The following is an 18,047-nucleotide window of genomic DNA, read 5'->3' on the forward strand; positions in this document are numbered from 1 at the left end:
TCCTGATTTGCTTCTATCCTTGTTTTCGTTCTTTGTTATCCACTGATCCTTATCTGTATCACAGCTCAGTTTACCATCCATGACCTTCTACAGGGAAAAGATCTCTTTGGTTGCCTCAGAGAAAATTCCACTGACATCTTAGTTGTACTGCAAGCAACTGCTCAAAAGTGGAGACTAAATAACAGACTATGCCCATTGCATTTTTCTATACAATTTCTATTACCTCTGTAGCTCAACTGCTAATTGTTACTTAGCATATATATAACAATTCTGTTAATTAATATGGAATTTGTCAATTCCAACTCACACTTTGCAAAACAGGCTAACTGTAGTTACATTTTATATATAGGTAGGTGCCTTTTTCTCTCAGTTGTTGGTGCAAAACTCGAAGAGACTAGCTTGGATTTTGGAGGAACAAAATTTTGTTAGGGAATACTGCCTCAAAACTTCCCGCTCACTGTTTAAAATACCATAGCCCCAAATCAACCTCTGGTTATGGCTGAGTGAGGAGTTTGGCAAATCCTCTCCCCCAAAAGCAACTAAAATGCTGAAGAAAATTGAGAAAAACAACCATTTCTGTACTATGGAAGTAGTCCAAAGACATACAACAATGTAAGAAGCATTTATGCTTGAAAACTGCTGAATATTGAGTAGAAATAGTAGGAGTCTGGGGCATTTTTGCCTGGGATGTTCCCAACAGCCCTCCAGCTCCATTGGCATGGATGTTCTGCCAGAGCAGGGCAGGCCATGAGGGCTGACAGCTTCACTGATGCAGTCAAAATAGAGTGAGCCTCTTTAACTGTGCACTGATGGAATACACGTTCTTTCCAAGTGAAAAGGGAACATTTACAAAGATAGACCATACTCGAGGTCATAAAATAAGTCTCAAAAACATTAAAAGAATTCAAGTCACATTAAATAGATTCTCTGACCGCTATGAAATTTAATTAGACATCAATAACAAAAAGATTTCTATAAAATCCCCAAATATTTGGAAACGAAATATCATATTTCTAAATAGCCCATGGATCTAAGAGGTAAACCAAAAGTTAAATTAGAAGTATTGTGAGATGGAGGAAAATGAAAACACAATATATTAAAATGTGTAGGATGCCTCTAGATATGGATGAAAGACAAAAATGCTTATATTAGAAAATCAATGACTTCAACTTCCACCTTTAGATACTAGGACAGGAATGGCAAGTTAAACCCCAAATTAATAAAAGTCAAACAATAAAGTTCGCAGTAGAAATCAGTGAAATAATAACAGAAAATAGACAAAAATCAACAAAGCTGAAAAGTGATTCTTTGAGAAGATCAATAAAATTGATAAGCCTTTAGCCAGACAGGTCAAGGAAAAATTATGAATATCAGGAATGAAAGGAGTGACATCACTACAGAGTCTAGAAAATTTTAAAGAATAATGAAATATTTTGAAGAACTTTGCACCAAAACATTTTAAAACTTTGATAAAATGGACAAATTGCTTGCCAGCACAAACTACCAGAGCTCTCTGAAGAAAAGATAATCTGAATAAACCTATATTTGTTAAAGAAATGGAAATTGTAGTTAAAATCCTTTCTACAAACATAATTTCAAGATCAGATGGCTTCAATGGTAACCAAACAGTTAATGAAGGAATAATGCCAATTCTATACAAACTCTTCCAGAAATTGAAGAGGAGGGAATCCTTTCCAACTCACACACTAATACCAACATTATGCTACTAACAAAACCAGATAAATTGTTATAAGAAAAGAAAACTAAAGACCAATATCCCTCATGGACATAAATGCAATATTCTAAACAAAGTTTTAGCAAATCTAATCCAACAATACTAACAACAATAACAAAAGAATAGGCAAAGGATTTCAACAAACACTTCATCAAAGAAGACATAAGGGCGATAAATAAGCACATGAAACGGCATTCAACATCATTAGTCATGAGGAAAATAACAATTAGAAGCACAGTGAGATACCACTACAGACCAATTAGGAAGTCTAAAATTAAAAAGACTGACCTTACCAAGTGTTAGCAAGGATTCAGAACAACTGTAATTCTCATCCACTGATGGTTGGAAGGCAAAATGGTGTGGCTACTTTGGAAAACAGCTTAGCAGTTTCTTAAATAGTTAAGCATCCACCTAACATATGATTCAGCCATCCCCCTCCTAGGTATAACCCAAGAAAAATGAAAGCATATGTCCATACAAAGACTTGCATATGACTATTTATAACAGCTTTATTTATAATGGCCCAAAACAGGAAAGAGATCTAAATGTACATCAACAGATGAATGTAGTAAAACAAAACAAGACTCTGCTATATCCATACAATAGAATACTTCTCAGCAGTAAAAAAGAATGAATTACTAATCCGTGCTACAACACAGATAAACCTCAATGTAAATATGCTGAGTGAAATAAATCAGACCAAAAAGAAATATAATGAATGATTCAATTTATATAAAGTTAAAGAAATTGGAAATGAATCTATAGTGACAGAGAGAAGATCTATGTCTTCCAGGAGATCTGGGGTCAGAGAGGAGCAGACAGAATCATGAGGACAATTTCGTTTTGGAGCTAATGTATATGTTTATTATTGTGATAATGGTTTACACATATATTAAAACTCATTAAAATATAGGATTTAAATATGTGCAGTTTATCATACATCAACTACTGCAAAATAAGGTTGTTTAAATTGTTTTAAACCCACAAAAAAAGGCCAGGTAGAAATGACTTCATTGGTGAATTACATCAAATATTGAATGAAAAAATCCAAATTTTTGCAAACTCTTTCAGTAGATAGAGAAGGAAGGAACATACTCTATAATCCATTCTATGAGGCCAGTATTAATCTGATATCAAAGCCAGAAAAAGACATCACTAAAAAACTACAAACCAATATCCCTCATTAACATAGTCACAAAGAAATTCCTTGACAAAAATTCATTCAAAATGGACCCTAAACCTAAAAATAAAATGCAAAGCTATAAAATTCCCAGAATATAGCATAGGTGAAAATCTAGGTGACCTTGGGTTTGACCGATGACTTTTCAAGTGCAACCCCGACAGTGTGATCTAAGAAAGAAAAATGATAAGATGGACTCCATTAAAATGAAAAACTTCTGCTCTTTTAAAGACACTGATAAGAGAATGCTAAGACAAGCCACAGACTGGGAGACAAATTTTGCAAAACATCTCATAAAGGACTAGTATCCAAAATAGACAAAGAACTCTTAACACTCAACAATAAGAAAACAAACAAGGTAATTACAAATGGGCAAAAGATTTGAACAGACACCTCACTAAGGAAGATAATGCATGTGGCAAATATGCATATGAGAGATGCTCAACATCAAATGTCATTATAGAATTGCAAATTAAAACAGCAATAAGATAACACCACACACCTATTAGAATATTGGAAGTGCAAAACACTGACAACACCAAAGGCTAGCATGGATGGGGAGCAATAACAATTCTCATTCATTGCTGGTGAGAACGAAAAAGGATACAGACACTTTGGAAGACACTTGGGCAGTTTCTTACAAAACTAAACATACTCTTACCATAGGACCCATCAATTGTGTTCCTTGGTATTTACCCAAATGAATTAATAACATAGGTCCTCACAAGGGTCTACACACAAATGTTTATAGCATCTTTATTAATAAGTGCCAAAACTTGGAAGCAGCCAAGATGTCCTTCAACAGGTGAATGGATATACGAGTTGTGGTACATCCAAACAATGGAGTATTATTCAGTGCTAAATAGAAATACAAAGCCACAAAAAGACACGGAATGCATGCTGCCAAGTGAAGAAGCCAATCTGAGAAGGCTATATACTATTTTATTCCAGTTATGTGGCTTTCTGGAAAAGGCAAAACTGTGGAGACAGTAAAAACATCAGTGGTTGCTAAGGGTTTGGGAAGGAAGGAAGGAGGGGTAAATAGGTGAAGCATGGGGCAATTTTAGGGCAGTGAAACTATTCCATATGTTATTATAATGGTGGACAAATGTCATTAAACGTTTGTCAAAACCCATAATACGTACAACATAAAGAGTGAACCCTAATGTAAACTATGGACTTTTGTTAATAATAATGAATATTGGCTCATCAATTGTAACAAAAGTACCATACAAATGCAAGATGTTAATAAGAGGAAAAACTGTATAGGGGAGAGAATAAGTGGATGTATGGGAACTGTGTGTCTTCAGCTCAAGCTTCCTGTAAACCTAAAACTGCTCAAAAAATAAAGCATTACACACACACACACACACACACACACACACACACACACACACACACACACAGAGGCATCTTATACATACACGTATCTATCTTCAAACTATTTATGTAACGCTTGGGAAGTTCAACAGATATGGTTCCCTACTTATAACTGTGGCTGTGACTTTAAAAATCAAATTGGAGAGATTCTCAAAATAAAATAAATAAATAGAGGTGAAGGTTAATGTTCTCCCCATTTCCAGGATCATTCTGCTATAGTTACTCATTACTTTGCTCTACCAAATTATGCTGAACTTTTAAGACTTAATTGATATCATGTTTTAATACCCTAATAGGTCTCATCGTTTGTTCTTATAATACACTGAATCTATGTCATATATTGGGTTGGCCAAAAACCCAAAAGAACTTTTTAGCCAACCCAATACTTTGGGCCTTAATCATGTTGTGTTGTTGCTTGAAGCATAACATTATCATCTCAATTAGTACTTCTTATCTTAAGAAAAGGGAATAGGATCCCTTCTTCAGTGTTCCTCACAGATCTCAGTACCATGTGGAATATAAAGAATGTTTTAAAATATTGCTTTACTTTCATACTTAGAACAAATGTATTATAGTTTAAGAATCCTGAGTAGCATGAATTTACTATTGATGATTAGCTCAACATCAGTCTTCATCAGGGAAATGCAAATCAAAACCACAATGAGATATCACCTCATACCTGCCAGAATGACTATCATCAAAAAGTCTATAAATAACAAACGTTGGAGAGGATGTGGAGAAAAGGGAACCCTCCTACACTGTTGGTGGGAATGCAAACTGGTACAGCCACTATGGAAAACAGTACGCAGGTTTCTCAAAAAACTAAAAATAGAACTACAATATGACCCAGCAATTCCACTCCTGGGTATATATCCAAAAAATCCAGAAACACTAATTTGAAAAGATACATGCACCCCAATGTTCATAGCAGCATTATTTACAATTGCTAAGATATGGAAGCAACTTAAGTGTCCATAGACAAATGAACGGATAAAGAAGATGTGGCGCATGCACGCACGCACACACACACACACACACACACACACACACACACACACACACACAATGAAATACTACTCAGCCATAAAAAAGAACAAAATTTTGCCATTGGCAGCAATATGGATGGACTTGGAGGGCATTATGCTAAGTGAAACAAGTCAGACAGACAAAGACAAATATGGTATAATATCATTTATATGTGGAATCTAAAAAAAAGTACAACAACCTAGTGAAGATAACAAAAAAGAAGCAAACTCACATAAATAGAGGACAAACTAGTGGTTACCAGTGGGGAGAAGGAAGGGGGGAAGGGGCAATACAGGGGTTAGGGACTAAGAGGTGCAAACTATTATAAAAAATAAGCTACAGGGATATATTGTACAACACAGGGAATATAGCCAATATTTTATAAAATATACATTGAAACTGTCAATAAATAAATTAAATTTAAAAAATTTAAATGCCTCTTTATAAAAATGTCCCTGGAAAAGAGCGAATTAATACTGCATAATTTTCCAAAGTTATGTAAACCCCCAAAGCTTATATCATCTCCAGTTGGGCCCATGAAACTAAGAATATCCCGACCAAAAGAAACAAAACGAAGACAGCGCTTCTTTCTCTCTTCTGCACTCTCTCTTTTATCTTCCAACCTCAAGGAGGTATGGAAAAGATAATTAGGAAAGGAGAGAAACCACATAAAGAGTGACAACGGGGCTGGATATGAGGAGAAATGACCTAGGATATCCTGGATTGGGCACGCCACAGACACCTCTGTGTGATGGGTGTAAGTAAAAAATGTGAAACAGTGGACAAGGAAGCGGAAGGACTATATTGAAAGAAAAGGAAGAGACTTTTAAAATTTAATTTTTGTTTTACTTATATAAAACATTTATATAGTTTTAAAGTTAACTCTATAAACAAGCAATATTCTGAGAAGTTTGGCTTCTATCTGCCCCTTTACTTTATTCCCTACCTCCAACATAGTAGGGCTTCTAGTTTAAAATAGATAGAATCTGGTTAGTAGCCTCTGTTGAAACTTCTCTTAACCTGCAATGAAAGTAACTTTGTTGATATGAAAAAAGACAACTCAAAACAATGAAAAACTAGCATGTCAATCTGTTTGTAGAACACGAGAGGAATTTCAACTAAGACAAGGCTGATGGAAAGAAATTGAAAACATTGTTGCTGGTACACCATGCTAAGCTCTTCTAAAAGTCAGTTGGAAACTCTTTGTTCCTCTGAATTCTTCATTCAGAAACTTAAAACCTATACCAGCTAAGAGAGCTGGGAATCCGTCCTTCTACTGATTGGTTATCTTTTTGCCCCCACCCCTTCCACCAACTAGTACGTATCTTGCTACAACCAACTGAAGATTAAAATTTCCAGAAGGCCACAGGACCAAAAGTGGATAGTAAGCTTTCAACAGCATAATGAATTCTAAAACATAGGGTATTTACATATAAAACACCAAAGACAGCATTAAATAAAATGAGGGTCCAAAGGGAGTGCACAAAGGGAATTACAGTATTCTTTACATTATGTGTTAATTCCCCCAGATAATGAGGATAGGAGACTACTCCAAATCAGTCCAATAATTCCGTGTTAGAAAATAGTATGATAAATGCTGAGAATTAGTCTGTAGACATCAACCAGTCTTCTAGCTATTGGTATGAAAAAGGGATTCAACAAATAATGAGGCCAAATGCATTCATATACCTTGTCAATTCACAAACATCACCTCAGGATATTTCTTTAGTTACGTGAAGGGAAGCAAAACAGAAATACAAACCAACATTGCCTATGAAACATAAGGGAAAGGCATACCATCTGTAACACTCAGGAAAGGCAAAGCTCAAATTCTCAAAAGATCACAAGAAGATACCAACTCAATCAAAGTAGAGTACAGGCAGAGAAGAAAAGATTGTAGAACTATATACAAAGGAAAATGGATGACAAGAAAGAATTGCAGTGAAATTAAAAGCAACACAAAATTAAATCCCATTGGAGATAGTAAAGAGTGTAATTCATTCTGAAGAACATCAAATTACTGGAGTGGACACTAATTAAATTAGTCTATACATTGGGAAGTTCTCGCAGAAAGCAGAGAAAAAGGAACAGGAGTTTAAACTAGTTGATAATATATAGAATATAGACTAAAGAGTCAATTTAATAATTAAAGTCTCTTTCAGGAAAACGGGAACTGGAATAGAAGCAATGATCAAAACCATAATTTAAAAAAATGAGTAAGAAAAAAACATGCACAAAGCAAATTAAAAGGGCTCACCGTACACCAGGCAAAAGTGATTTAAAGAACTCTGATTTCAGACAAACTAATTGGCAAAAATATTTAACTTTAAACATGCTAAAAAAAAAAAGCTTATAAGTATCCATGTGGTATAGCACAGATCAACTACAAAAGAGTAAGACTGGGCTAAGATTTTTCTGCTGTACCTAAACCAACACCTGGTATTTAGCCAAAACTCAATAAATATTTATTGAATGAATGAATAAAATGATGAATGAATGTATGATGAACCCATATGTAAATAACATCTTAAAATCTCTACAAATGTAACTTAATTTCACACAATTTGCAGGAGGGTCTTAAATTTGGTCAATACATTCTTATAGTGCTGCCCACAGCAATATCTAGTAGCTTCCCCTAGACAGAGTTCATCACCAGTAAGCTAAAAGCAATAAAACCTGATTATAGCCATGCTAACAAATATCCACCATGTCTAGAAATAAGACTAACAGGAAGTACAACAATATGTTATTGTGATTTGGCGGGGCTAACTTTAATTCTTCCAGTATTTTTTTGGTGCTTCCCAAGCTTCCTTTCCAGATGAAATATAAATTGCAAAAAATATATTCATTTTCTTAAGTTTCTCCGTCTTGATGTGGCAAGTATCATTACTCTACCTCCTTTTTTATCACACGGATTTTTTCCACAAAACTCCTAATTTTATTACTGTCAAATACTCCAAATACACATACATACCATACACACACCTGCTGCCCCACACCCACCTACCTACATATATACACACACTCCCCTTCCACAACTGTGTCCCTAAAACAGCTATATTTTCTTAAGGGTTAGTGCATATTATGGATTACTTGGAGAAGTGGTCCTCATCCTTCTCTGCTTAATTGGAATCACTTGGGAACTTGAAAAAGTACTGATGTTTGGGTCACACTCACAGAATTTCTGATATAACTGGTCTGAGATGTGGCCTGCACATTAGGATTTTATAAGTCCCCCAAAAGATTCTAATGTGCAGATAGGCTGGAGAACCACTGACTTACAGTTTTTGCTAGTACTCAAAATCATTTTGCCATTGCTATAATCATCTATTCTTAACTAGCGATTTGATCATTTAATAAAACTGGAGCGAGAGGGCCTTTTCCCTGGTGGCGCAGTGGTTGGGAGTCTGCCTGCTAATGCAGGGGACACGGGTTCGAGCCCTGGTCTGGGAGGATCCCACATGCCGCGGAGCAACTAAGCCCGTGAGCCACAACTACTGAGCCTGCGCGTCTGGAGCCTGTGCTCCCAACGAGAGAGGCCGCGACTGTGAGAGGCCCGTGCACGGCGATGAAGAGTGGCCCCTGCTTGCCACACTAGAGAAAGCCCTCGCACAGAAACGAAGACCCAACGCAGTCAAAAATAAATAAATTAATTAATTAAAAAAAAAAAAACTGGAGCGAGAGACAGAGAGAGACAGAAAGCAGATGAAAAAGGTTTTTTTTCCAAGAGTAGTATAATATGTTTTGATAAGATATTTTAAAACGAGTCATTCAAACAATCTATCACAGCAATGACCCATACTAGAAAATGAGGACGACAGAATCAATGAAGTAAAGACAAATCTCCTCTTGTAATTTCCTTTCCAAGCACAACATAACAAGCAGCAAGATTAAGCAAACTTTCTAGAAGGGACACATGAAACACTACCAATTAAACCTTCTATAAATTTAAGGAGAACATACTAAGTCATGAAGACCCAAAATGGAGAATAGAGCACCAGTATCTTGAAGTCAGACAATGTATTCATGATATAATAGGACAGTGAGTTGGTTTTAGCTAAGTAAGATCCAGTGGAATACGAAACCGGACCTATGGTAAATGCCTCATTGTATAGCTCTTTTTTTTTTTTAACATCTTTATTAGAGTATAATTGCTTTACAATCGTGTGTTAGTTTCTGCTTTATAACAAAGTGAATCAGCTATACATATACATATGTCCCCATATCTCTTCCCTCTTGCGTCTCTCTCCCTCCCACCCTCCCTATCCCACCCCTCTAGGTGGTCACAAAGCACAGAGCTGATCTCCCTGTGCTATGCAGCTGCTTCCCACTAGCTAGCTATTTTACTTTTGGTAGTGTGTATATGTCCATGCCACCCTCTCACTTTGTCCCAGCTTAGCCCTCCCCCTCCCCGTGTCCTCAAGTCCATTCTCTAGTAGGTCTGCGTCTTTATTCCCATCTTGCCCTTAGGTTCTTCATGACCATTTTTTTTTTTTTAAGATTCCATATGTATGTGTTAGCATACGGTATTTGTTTTTCTCTTTCTGACTTACTTCACTCTGTATGACAGACTCTAGGTCCATCCACCTCACTACTAATAACTCAATTTCGTTTCTTCTTATAGCTCTTAAGTACTCAGAATTCCATGAGCATCTGGAAAACGTTCTCAAATAACTGAAGGGTAACTGTTTTGTCTCAAAGTTTCAAGCCTTTTAAAACTGAAGACCAGAGTTGACTATTTACAAGAAATTACTCAGGGTCATATGATGCTGTTGTTGTACGACTCAGACCAGTTGATCTGCCATCATTAAAATTACTATCATTAGGGTGACCATATGTCTGATTTTCCTAAGACTGTCCCTGTTTATATCTGCTGTACATCAATCAATGCCTGCTACTTATATATAATTCCTATATATAGTTCTCCCTTTCACTTTCAAAAATGTCCCAGCTTGGACAATAAAGTAGAACCCATATGTAAATAACATCTTAAAATTTCTACAAATGTAATTTAATTTCACACAATTTGCAGAAGGATCTTAAATTTGGTCAATACCTTCTTACAGTGTTGCCCACAGCTAGACTTAAGGTCTTATTTTAAGCCAATATATTATATTATAGATCCCAGTTTATATTTGAAATGTCTCTTTAGCTTTTCAAAGGGCTTTCATATTCAGCATTTAATTTTACCTCTGTTAATGTCACAAGAATTGTATCAGATTGTAGAGTAGAAATATGTATAGGTTTTCTTAAGATTTGTTTTCACATAACAGGGAAAGATCTGTAAAGCAAGACCTCTAAAATTTGGATATTTCCTTCCAGAAGCTAGAAGGCAGAATTGTCTATGTCAAACGTCAACCCCTTCAACCCTAGAGCTGATTACTCTGATGTAGTTCATGCCTCCTCCCTCCTTCCAGAGCCATTTGGAAAGCTGCTACCAGATGGAGAATAGTTCCTGTTAAGGGCAATTAAGACATTTTATGTGTGACTATTTAAAAGGCAGAAGCTTTAAAACACATATGCCTGCCAATTATTTTCTATAAAATGTCTTAAGGACTATTACAGAGAGAAAAGGAAGCCCAGCAGCTCTGTTTCTGAGCCTCCTGTTAGGCTCCATCCTGAGACTCTGCAACTGTATCTGTGGACAAGTTTAATTTCTTGTAGGCTTTTATCAAGAGAAATGTGTGAAAATTAGAGATTCTGTTCAAACTACTGATTTCACAGGTAAGAAAACTTAGGTGCAGAAAGTTCACATGCCTTTCAAAGAGCATTTAAATATTGCTTTTCAGTTTTCAGTCCACAGCCAATTCAAAGAAAAAAAAATCCTTCCTCATGCTAAATGTTAAACACTGCCAATAAAGAACTTAATTTTTATCTTAAACTTAATCTGAATTTTTTTTCAGGGCAGTACTGTCTCAGACTTTGGTTATAAAATAATCATCTGTCCACCTGTATTAGGTCAAGCATATTATAAATGAGAGATGCCACTTTCACCTACCTGGCTCAGCTAATTATGCAAAACAGCATTTCCTTAGAAGTCTATTTTTGTGGGCAGAACAGAGTTTGACCAAATGCCAGATGTTCCTTTTATACCCCTTTTTCTTATTTCCTTTACTTGGGAAAAGTCTCTAAGGAAACATGGCCTCGTGTAGCCTCTTTGACTATCCTGAGTTCCAGTAGGGAAAAAGTGTTATCAGTTACCATGACAACCTTATTTTCCCAGAGCTCCCTGCTGCACCTCATTTGTACTAAAAATGAGCAATCATTATTCAATGAAGGCTCTGATAAAGCTCTTTTCTTTTTAATAGTTTGAAGTACTCCTTGAAGCCCTCCTTTCCACAAAGTAAAATGACTCTCTAAGGGAGAATACATTTAGTTTTCCTAAGACAATGTTACCTTTGCTAACTGTCCATCAAGCACATACAGCACATAAACTCAGCCCACATTATCTCTACCATCTAGGCATTTTCAGAGATTTCTCCTATGAGAATTTGATTTAACCAAAAGTTCAGGTGAGATTTCTGATATTTGTTAACTAACCAATTATTCAAATTCTCTCACTTCTCTGTACGTATTGAAAGATGACTAGTTTATCACTACCTTTCCATTCAAAAGTAACATAAGTGGCTTACATAATGACAACTTTTAAGCTTCATGATGTCAGTAAGACCAGAGATGGTGTAAGTTTCAGTTGAGGCTTGATCTAGGAAACACTCCTTTATTTACCATTTTCTTCTTTGTCTTTCCCCTATATCTGCTTCCTTCAAAGGTTACTTCTCCTAAATGACACACAATGTCAGCCTTTGGCTTCTGCAGACTCCATGCTTTCTTGTTTGTGTCTGGCATGAAACAAATATATCTTACATAGCTTCTAGAAAAAAATCTCTACTCACAATTATTGTCCTGAACTGGTCTTGTGCCTAAAACCTCAATCAAGCACTGTGGCCAGAGGGATAGAATATGCTGACTGATTTGAGTTAATCAGGGTCTACCCCTTGGAATATGGGTGAAGGGGTAAGTGGGAATATGGGGGGGAGGGTTCCCATGAAGCACTTGGAGGGCATGAGAGAGACATAGATATCTGAATAATATTAGGAGTCTTTTATCAACATGAAGGTGTTGGCACTCAATGTCTCAGAAGAGCAAATATCCACTACAACTGGAGAGCAAAAGTTTACTTCTGGGCTCTCAGTTCTGTTCCATCAGTACATATGTCTATTTTTAGGCCAGTACCATACTGTTTTGATTACTAGAGTTTTGTAGTATAGTTTGAAATCAGGAAGTATGATGCCTCCAGTTTTGTTCTTTCTGAGATGGTTTTGGCAATACGGGGTCTTTTGTGATTCCATGCAAATTTTAGGATTATTTTTTACTATTTCTGTGAAAAATGCCATTGGGATTTTAATAGGTATTGCATTGAATCTACAGATGGTTTTGGGTAGTATGGACACTTTAACAATATTGACTCCTCTGATCCATGAACATGGAATATCTTTCCATTTGTTTGTGTCTTCAATTTTTCATCAAAGTCTTGTAGTTTTCAGTATACAACTCTTCCACCTACTTGGTTATATCTATTCCTAAGTATTTTATTATTTTTGATACTACTGTGAATTCAATTATTTTATTTCTTTTTTAGATATTTCATTATTAGTGTATAGAAATGCAACTGTTTTCTGTATGTTGATTTTGTACCATGCAACTTTGCTGAATTCATTGATTAGTTCTAAAAGGTTTTTTTGGTGAAACTTGAGGGCATTATGCTAAGTGAAATAAGTCAGACAGAGGAAACAAACACTGTACAATATCACTTACATGTGGAATCTAAAAAGCTGAAATCATAAAAACAAAGAGAATGGTGGTTACCAGGGGCTGGGGGAAATGGGGAGATGTTGGTTAAAAGGTATAAGCTTCCAGTTATAAGATGAATAAGTTCTGGGGATCTAATACTCATGGTAATTATAATTAATAATACTGTATTGTATACTTGAAAGACGCAAAAAAAGTGTAGATCACAAATGTTCTCACCACAAAAAAGAAATGGTAATTATGTGACATGAATGAAGTATCAGCTAAGGCTATGGTGGTAATCATTTTGCAGTATATTAAGTGTATCAAATCAACACATACACTTTTTTTTCTTTCAGATAGTCTTTTTTAATTGAAGTATAGTTGATTTACAATGTTGTGTTAGTTTCTGGTATATAGCAAAGTGATTCAGTTATTTATATATATGTATACATATATATTCTTTTTCAGATTCTTTTTCATTATAGTTTATTACAAGATACTGAATAATATCATTCCCTGTATATAGAAGGACCTTGTTATTTATCTATTTTATATATAGTACTATGTATCTGCTGATCCCAAACTCCTCATTTACCCCTCCCTCCCTCCCTTTCCCCTTTAGTAACCATAAGTTTGTTTTCTATGTCTGTGAGTCTGTTTCTGTTTTGTACACAAGTTCATTTGTATCATTTTTCAGATTTCACATATAAGTGATATCATATGATATTTGTCTTTCTCTGATTTACTTCACTTAGTATGATAATCTCTAGGCCCATCCATGTTGCTGCAAATGGCATGATTTCACTCTTTTTTTTTTTGACTGAGTAGTATTCCATTGTGTGTATGTGTATATATATATATGTGTATGTGTGTGTATATATATATATATATATATATATATATATACACACACACACACACACACACACACACACACCACATCTTCTTTATCCATTCATCTGTCAATGGACATTTAGGTTGCTTCCATGTCTTGGCTATTGTAAACAGTGCTGCAGAGAACATTGGGGTGCATGTATCTTTTCAAATCAGAGTTTTCTCTGGATATATGCCCAGGAGTGGGATTGCTGGATCATATGGTAGCTCTATTTTTAGTTTTTAAGGAACATCCATAGTTGCACCAATTACATTCCCACCAACAGTGTAGGAGGGTTCCCTTTTCTCCACACCTTCTCCAGCATTTATTATTTATAGACTTTTTGATGATGGCTATTCTGACTGGTGTGAGATGATACTCCATTGTAGTTTTGATTTGCATCTCTCTAATAATTAGCGATGCTGAGCATCTTTTTATATGCCTACTGGCCACCTGGATATCTTCTTTGGAAAAATGTCTATTTTGGTCTTCTGCGCATTTTTTGATTGGGTGGTTTTTCTTTTTGTTAGTGAGTTGTATGACCTGTTTTCAACACATGCACTTTAAACTTATACAATGTTATATGTCAATTTTGTCTCAATAAATGTGGAAATTAAAAAATAACATTTTTTTTCAAAACTAAACAGGGCTCCACCACACATTCATTAAGAGAGCAAAGATCCTAGAGTATATTGGTTTTATGTGCCAGAACAACACACACATGAACACACACACACTCATACCTTCACGAAATTATGAGCTAAACTGTATTCTTGGATATTTAAATGGTATTAATAAAAGAAATCTCATTATAGAACTTTTAGTAACTTCTTCAGCCATCGTTTGGGATAATGTGCATTATTATATCCAGTGTTCCTTTTAGAAAGTTCTATATCAGGAGGTGGCAAACTATTTCTGTCAAGGGTCAGATACCAAATATTTTAGGCTGTGAGGACCATGGGGTCTCTGTAACAACTACTCAACTCTGCTATTGTAATAAGAAAGTGTCCATAGATAATAGGTAGTCAAATAGGCATGACTGTGTTCTAATAAAACCTTATTTACAAGAAGAGGTGAAGGACTAGATTTGACTCATGGGCTCTAGTTTGCTGACCTGTGCTCTATATGATAAATTCTTTGTAAAAGGAAATTTTTAAAAATTGGTCTCCTTACTTGAACTTACATATGTCTTTCTATCTAAGTGAAAACTATAACTCATCCTGTTCTGCCCTTTTCTTTGCTACCAGGAAGCTCAGAGCTAAATTTAGTGCTCACTTTAGTAAGAACTGCTTTGCATTTTCTGTGGTATATGAAACTCTTTCTTTCTATGTGGTCTCATATTTCTGCTTTTATACCATATAACTTTCTGAATCTGGGTGATTTTAATATTATGAAATCTTCAAATCATTTCTGGAAATAGATGAAGCATAAATTATATTTAAATCTTTCAGCTTTTTCGATCACACAGATACACATATATGCAAACACATGCCAAAGTCTCAGTCTCATCAAAACCCATTCGACAAATGAGCAAACCGAGACCCAGATATGCCCATAATTACAAAGCAAAGAAGTACTAGCTCCTTGACTAGCAGTTTGGTCTCCTGTGTTTGGACCCAGTTTATTCTAGAAATAATAGAAATAGAATAATAGAATAGAAATACAAATGAATAAAAGTAGTCCAGAATTGTCCAATTGCCACAAAGCCAATTGTTCTTAGTTTTACCTTAGGTAACACATCACTAGTCATTACTCTCTTTTTCCTGCTCTTTCCCTCCCTCTGGATTTTGGCTTTAATCTATGGCTGTCAACTTCACCCTCTTTCCTGCCCTTTGCTCCAGTAGCTCTAGTTCAAAGCCACATTTTTTTAATAACCTTAGGCTAAAGATCTACCACAGGCAGTGCTCAAAATTGACCCTTAGTTGCCCTGGAAGCCAAAATTAAAGGCAGAGAGAAAACAACTAAACAGAAGAGTAAATCAAACAAATGCAGCGTGTTGGTAAGCACTGTTAGTTCATTAGCTTCTGCCCACCACCAAGTCAGCTGGAAACTGTATAAACTTCCCCAAAAAGACAACCACAAGCCTATAAAACACTAGGCATTAATGTGCAGCAAGAACAAATTTAATGGAGAAACTCATAATATTCTCCCCATACTAGGCTCTACAAGATTATCCAAAAACAATAATTATCTAGGAAACAAGCACTTTAATTTTTCTTTCGGGATTATTATTGGAAAGTTCTTCAACTCTATGGTTTGGACTTTTTCACTAGAGGTATTTTATTTCGTTTTAAAAATAACTGGAGTCAAATATTTCTTTTTTTTTTTTGGCTGCGTTGGGTCTTCGTTGCTGTGTGCAGGCTTTCTCTAGTTGTGGTGAGTGGGGGCTACTCTTCGCTGTGGCGCGTGGGCTTCTCATTGCGGTGGCCTCTCTTGTTGCAGAGCACAGGCTCTAGGCACGTGGGCTTCAGTAGTTGCAGCACGTGGGCTCAGTAGTTGTGGCTCACGGGCTTAGGTGCTCCGCGGCATGTGGGATCTTCCTGGACCAGAGCTCGAACCCGTGTCCCCTGCATTGGCAGGTGGATTCTTAGCCGCTGAGCCACCAGGGAAGCCCCAAATATTTCTTTTTAATGCTAAAAATTTTCCAAAACACTAAGCTTTTTCGAGTACAAATTTCATTAGGGACCCAGCAAGAAACTGAGCACATATTTCACTGAAATTTTCTCCTTGCCACTGAGACTAAGAGGATAAATTAGGTTAAAAACAAACACTTATAAAATCAAGTAGCTTGGAAGCTCCGAAGCTTTGCTTAGAGTTGAGGCAGAGGTTTGTCAATATGTGGTTAATTTTATTAAAACTGAGCAATCTTGATGCAGGTACCTGCATTCACACAATGCCATGTGCTTAGGGCATCAGTAAAGCAATGCCCTGTGAAGATATTTGTTGAAAAAAAGTACAAATTATATTTCAAAGAAAGCTTTAGTTATTATCATCATAACAAAAATCAGAATTTTCTATTATTTAATATTGTTTTTATTTTGAATTATATATAGGGGTGGCAGCCATAAAGCTTTTCAGGGACAGGACCTCTAATAGACTTATTTTGACCCAGCTCACACACACGCACATGCACACACACACACACCTGAGCTAAGTAAAACTTACATCTTCAACTTTTTATTCATAAGAATTTAAATTAAAAGTCATCCAATTAAAAGAACCACATTGCAAGTTTTTCTAGTCCAATTTCAATACAACTCAATTAAAAAATAAACACAGCTCTTTGGGAACACTTCTGTTACATGAAGAAAGAAATATTGATATTATAGTTTGCTTTATTAATAACTTTAATCCTATTGAGTATTTGAGATCACATTTTCAAATTGCTTCATGAGTTTTTCTTCAAAAAATAAAGCCATGATATGAGCCAGGTTTATTACTGGCTAGTTTAAGAAGAGAGATGAGAATTTCAAAGAGCTGAACTGACTAAAATTCCCACATACAGGCCCATGACCTAACCAGGATTACAAAGCACTTTCTCAGCACCTGAAACATTCAAAAATATTATCAGTGCATAAAAATAATGAACCTCTGATATCAGAGATGGAATCAAAAAAGAAAACCTCCCAAGAGACTACATTGGAAGAGTGTGACATGAAAATCCAATTAGCTTTATGTTGTGTTATCATGACATTAACAACTTTCAGCCCTTAAAGTTTTATCACACAAGAATAGAGAATCCAGTGGTCCAGGATAAGCTAAGAGAATTCACCTTTATACCTGGCTTAACCATATTAAGAAATCTGGCAAATTACTAAAAACAATTCTGTTTATACATCAAGATCATGAGATGCCTCTGATAGTTTTGTTTCATTACAGGGAAAGAGCTTCTAAAACAGCCATCTGATTAAGTTTGAAAACATAGAGTGATGTTTCCTTTTTTAGCTTGATACATGACAACAGAGGCAGAAGCAACATTCACTTTCAATAACTATTTTAATAACATAATGGAGACATACCTGGAAGGGTCTTCTTACAAATTCCTAGGTCATAGTGTTCAG

The sequence above is a fragment of the Balaenoptera borealis genome (genome assembly GCF_965194805.1).
Source record: "Balaenoptera borealis genome assembly, chromosome: X".
Lineage (NCBI taxonomy): Eukaryota > Metazoa > Chordata > Mammalia > Artiodactyla > Balaenopteridae > Balaenoptera > Balaenoptera borealis.